The sequence below is a fragment of the Kogia breviceps genome, chromosome X (genome assembly GCF_026419965.1).
Source record: "Kogia breviceps isolate mKogBre1 chromosome X, mKogBre1 haplotype 1, whole genome shotgun sequence".
Classification (NCBI taxonomy): domain Eukaryota; kingdom Metazoa; phylum Chordata; class Mammalia; order Artiodactyla; family Physeteridae; genus Kogia; species Kogia breviceps.
The window spans coordinates 44,439,897-44,445,896 of NC_081330.1; positions in this window are offsets into that span (position 1 = coordinate 44,439,897).

Below are 6,000 nucleotides of genomic sequence, written 5' to 3' on the forward strand. Positions count from 1 at the left end.
TAAAGAAGGATTTAAAGGACAATCAGGGGCTTGCCTGGTGGCGCAGTGGTTGAGAGTCCGCCTGCCGCTGCAGGGGACACGGGTTCGTGACCCGGTCTGGGAAGATCCCACATGCCGTGGAGCGGCTGGGCCCGTGAGCCATGGCCGCTGAGCCTACGCATCCGGAGCCTGTGCTCCGCAATGGGAGAGGCAGCAGTGAGAGGCCTGTGTACGGAAAAAATAAAGGACAATCAGATTTAAGGATAATCAGCAATTTTCAAATAGCTATTTTTCACTAGGGTGGCCTAGAATAACCTTTTAAAGTTTTCTTTAGTTTTTTTAAAAGTTAAATATTTTTCCTCATTATTAAAAAGTAAAAAACCCCAGGACATATGGAAAGTAGGAAGAGAAAAAACACACTGCCTTGCCCTTAAGGTGGGTTGGTGTATTTATTTTTAAGGTGGGTTTATTTTGGATGGCCAGTTACAAAAGTCCCTTCTAGTTAAGGTGTGCATGTGCACACTGGGCTGTAAAATCCACCTCCACCTTTGCAGTGTGCCAAAGCTATCCTGTGGGTTGTCTCACTTCCAGGCACCAGGTTGCCCACTGCAAGGCAGCTCTGAGCTCCACTTTGAGAAGCAGAGCTCCACAGGGTATATTTTCTGAAAGTGTGGAAAGCTTGGCAGCTTTGGCCTATTCCTGTGAGGGGTTGGGTTTACGTTGTAGGCATCAAACTTTTATGGAAAATAAATCCCTAATACAAGGTATAAATGACATTTCTGTTTTTCCTCAGAGTTCACACAGGATTCTTTGAGATGATGTTTTTAACCTCCTGTCAGAATCCAAGTTGGTACTTTGACAGTGATGCCAGCCAGCCAAACTGATTAAATTATGAGAGGCAAAGCAGTGTATGCACTTTTGTGCGTGTGAAACTGTGGAAACTTTGGTTCCTTTGGACTAACGCAGGCTCAGCGGCCATGGCTCACGGGCCCAGCCACTCTGCGGCATGTGGGATCCTCCCGGACGGGGGCATGAACCTGCGTCCCCTGCATCAGCAGGCGGACTCTCAACCACTGTGCCACCAGGGAAGCCCCTTTGGACTATTCTGTATGGCTTTTGTTTGTATTTGTAGGGAAGAATCTAACATAAGCTGTAACTACCATTCCTCACACATACATAAGATACATTGAGATTTGATATTTTTAAGATTTGCTGTCCTTCAAGGTTGACACCTTGCCTGTGATGTGGCAAACCAGTCTTTTTTAATTCAAAAAGGAAAACAAAAGGCAAATATATCAGAAAAGAATACATAAACTGAAACACTTTCAGGGAAATGAGACTTTCATTTTTAAGCCATGGGTCTAAAGCTTCGCCCAGATTCCTCATGAGAGGAAAGCCATTATGATTTAATTATGGCTTTTCTATTAGGTACCCCTGCCCTGTGGAGCTTAGTAGACTTCGGCACTTATAAGAGCACAGCAAATGCTAATGAAATGAATGAGGGAGTGAATCTAATTACAATGGCTTCTTAATGTTCTGTGTGAAATAAGTTGTTGATCTAAATATCTCATTCTATATAAGCCACTGTTTATATAATAGAAACCACCTGCCCAGTCAGAAACCACTTAACCTCGGAAACCACTGCTGACTTCCTCCCCGTCAAATCACTTTTTGCTGCTTTTCTTTTTTGAAGTCCTTGCTACATGCGAGGCCACCGAAGATTCTTGGGTTTTGTTTTGACCTTGTAATATCCTGCATTTCTTCCCTTTTACTGCTGTTTCTGGTTTACTTTGCTGTTTTAATTTCCTCCTACTTTTCAAGTGTGGCTGCCCCCCAAAGTCTTGCATTTGGCTTTCTGCTCTTAGGTTATGCTGACCTTGGAGGAACTGAATGTAGATAACACTTCAGTTGTGTGTTGGTAATTGTGACTTGCTTGTATCCCCCTCTCCCTCCAACACCCCAAAGCTTAGCATTCTGAACACTTAAAAATTCAAAAACCCCTCCTATAACATGTAGTGCATGGAGAGTAGACACATTTGATGTTGACTGAACTGGTTCCTTCACCAGGAATAACACAGTTTATGGCAATCGAGGAAAATGGGCCAGTTGCTCTGGGAGTTTATCATTGGCTCTGCTACATGCATTCATCAGATGAACATGAGTTCTTTGGGTAAGACTGTTATATTTGATCTGGTGGTGCTCTCATTACCACGTCCTCAAAGTTTTTATTTAAAAAAAACTGAAGTAGTGACTTGTAAATATTTCTCTCATCCAACAAGTTTTTCACTAACTTTGCTGCGAAAAGACAATCTCAGTAGCAACATCCTCAAAGCAAATCAAACTGGCATGGTGCTTGCCTGGATATAGACAATCAATTCATGAATGGGTGCACACAGTGTGTAAGTAGGTAATACAAAGACTCAGAATCATCGTTGGAAAGGTATGGGCACAGGGCAACACACCTGGGGTACAGATTAAGATTTTGAGAGGTGAGGGACTTGAGAGATTTTCACTCTAAGTTCACGTCTTGACCTTCCTTAGAAGGAAAATGGCATCTAAGAGAAGGTACACTCTTTCCAAAGAGTTATTTTTCCTACTCAGTTTCGTACTCCCCCCACCCCCAGCCTCCAGAAGGTAAGAGAACTAATGTTTACTGAGTACTTACTAATTGCCCAACACCTTGTAGGGTGCTTCAATAAACTACCCTGTGCAGGGAGGTAGAGCTATCCCCATTTTTCAGAAAAACCACCAAAAAGCTGAAGATTAGGTTAAATAGCTTGTCCAAGGTCACACAGCTAGTAAGTGGCAGATCTAGGATCTGACTCTGAAGTCCATACTTCTTTCATTGAATTATGCTGCACCTTAATAGCAGAAAGACTCTAGGGATTATGTGATGCTGGTCCATGGCCAGAGAACAGGAGTAAGAAAAAGCAATTCTCGCCCCAAGTATCATTTAATCAGTCTTTACTGGATATGAAATCTTTAGAAAGGAAAACTTCATGAAAAAGAGTATCCTATTTTCTCACAACATGCTCTTGTAGGGTGTTAGCATACAATAAGTACATATTAAAAACAAACACATCTGTAGTTACTCCCTGTCTCCACAACGTTACTGAACCAAACAAATGACTACAAAGAGTTAATCAGTCTAAACATTAACCCCTCCCATTGTCTTTTAAGCATGTTTTCATACTGCCAGAGGCTTCCTAAAGTTCATAAGCTAATATTTCCCACTTTAGTAAAGATACTCCACAACACTCAGCTGTTTTCATAACATATTTTCTTGCAACTATCTTTAAACATTAAATGGAACCCCTCCCCCAAACCTCCGCTACACAGACACACACACGCTGGAGGCAGACTCACTCTCAACTCTGCAGGCAGAAATCCGAACCTTGCTTTTGGCAAATAGGTTTGTTTGAACATGCGCACATGCACGTGGATAATCTATGCCCCTACCGGACAGCAGCAACTTCCAAGATGGGCAGGCCTCATGGTGCGCCCCAGGGAGTCTAGGGAGTTCAAAGCTGCACACCACAGCTCACTGCAGCCTTGAATTCTACCCCATCGCAGTCTGACCCAACCAGGGGAACAAGCAACACAGGCCCTTCTTTCATCGTCTTCCTTAGCCCCCACCCCGACCTTTCTTGGCCTTGAGCCCATGCTGGGCCTCTGACACTGGCAGAAGAAAACCTAACAGAGAGCATGCCATGGTAATTATTTGAGAACTTGGCCTGAAGGCCTGAAGACATACCCAGAAGAATTCAGAAAATACCAAAAAGTTTAGGGAAAATTAAAAATGTAAAAATTTGACAGATCAAAGATAACCAATGTTTTGATTTAAAAAGAGATGTTTCTTATCTACCAAACAAATGCATGAATTATAAAATGTATAAAAAATTCAGAGTTCAAGTGGTATAAAGTAATAAAGTAATAAATTTGTCTCCCTTTCCTGCTCACCCTCATTCCCACTTCCCAGAGTGGGAATTACTGATAAAATTTCCTTGTGGGAAGGGGACCTTCAAGATGGTGGAGGAGTAAGACGTGGAGATCACCTTCCTCCTCACAAATACATCAGAAATACATCTACATGTGGAACAACTCCTACAGAACACCTACTGAATATTGGCAGAAGACCTCAGACTTCCCAAAAGACAAGAAACTCCCCATGTACCTGGGTAGGGCAAAAGAAAAAACAGAGACAAAAGAATAGGGATGGGACCTGCACCTCTGGGAGGGAGCTGTGAAGGAGGAACAGTTTCTACACACTACCTTCACTGGCGGAGACAGGGGTGGGGCGGGTGGCATAGGTCAGGGGCAGCTTGGCAGCCGCGGAGGAGAGAGCAGCAATAAGGGTGCGGAGGGCAAAGCGGACAGATTCTCACACAGAGGATCAGTGCCGACCAGCACACACAAGCCCAGAGGCTTGTCTGCTCACCCGCTGGGGCGGGCGGGGGCTGGGAGCTGAGGCTTCGGCTTCCAAGGTCGGATCCCAGGGAGAGGACTGGGGTTGGCTGCCTGAACACAGCCTGAAGGGGGCTAGTGTGCCACAGCTAGATGCGAGGGAGTCTGGGAAAAAGTCTGGAGCTGCTGAAGAGGCAAGAGACCATTGTTTTGGGGTGCACGAGGAGAGGAGATTCAGAGCACTGCCTAAAGGAGCTCCAGAGATGGGTGCGAGCTGCGGTTATCAGAGTGGGCCCCAGAGATGGGCATGAGATGCTAAGGCTGCTGCTGCAGCCACCAAGAAGCCTGTGTGCAAGCACAGGTCACTATCCACACCTCCTATTCCGGGAGCCTGTGCAGCCCGCCACTGCCAGGGTCCTGTGACCCAGGGACAACTTCCCTGGGAGAACACATGGCACGCCTCAGGCTGGTGCAACGGCATGTAGGCCTCTGCCGATGCAGGCTCGCCACACATTCTGTACCACTCCCCACCCCACCTCCGGCCTGAGTGAGCCAGAGCCCCTGAATCAGCTGCTCCTTTAACCCACTCCTGTCTGAGTGAAGAACAGATGCCCTCAGGCAACCTACATGCAGAGGTGGGGGCAAATCCAAAGCTGAACCCTGGGAGCTGTGCGAACAAAGAAGAGAAAGGGAAATTTTTCCCAGCAGCCTCAGGAGCAGCAGAGTAAATCTCTACAATCAACTTGATGTACCCTGCATCTGTTGAATACCTGAATAGACAACGAATCATCCCAAAATTGAGGCAGGGGACTTTGGGAGCAAGGATATATATGTTTTTTTTTTCTTTTTCTCTTTTTCTGAGTGTGTATGTGTATGCATCTTTGTGTGATTTTGTCTGTATAGCTTCGCTTTTTACCATTCGTCCTAGGGTTCTGTCTGTCCATTTGCTTGTTATTTTGTTTTTGTTTTTTGGATACTATTTAGCACTTGTTATCATTGGTGGATTTGTTTTTTGGTTTCGTTGCTCTCTTCTTTCTTTTTTTATTACTTTTTAACTTCTGAAATTTTAAATAATTATTTTTATTTTAATAACTTTATTTTACTTTTCATTTCTTTCTTTCTTTTTTTCTCCCTTTTTGCTGAGCCGTGTGGCTGACAGGGACTTGGTACTCCAACCGGGTGTCATGCCTGTGCCTCTGAGGTGGGAGAACCGAGTTCAGGACATTGGTCCACCAGAGACCTCCCAGCTCCACATAATATCAAACGGCGAAAGCTCTCCCAGAGATCTCTGTCTCAACACTAACACCCACCTCCACTCAATGACCAGCAAGCTACAGTGCTGGACACCATATGTCAAACAACAAGAAAGACAGGAACACAATCCCATCCATTAGCAGAGAGGCTGCCTAAAATCATAAGGCCACAGACACCCCAAAACACACCACCAGAAGTGGACCTTCCCACCAGAAAGACACGATCCAGGCTAATCCACCAGAACACAGGCACTAGTCTCCTCCACCAAGAAGCCTACAAACCCCACTGAACCAAACTTAGCCACTGGGGGCAGGCTCCAAAAACAAGGGGAACTACAAACCTGCAGCCTGTGAAAAGGAGACC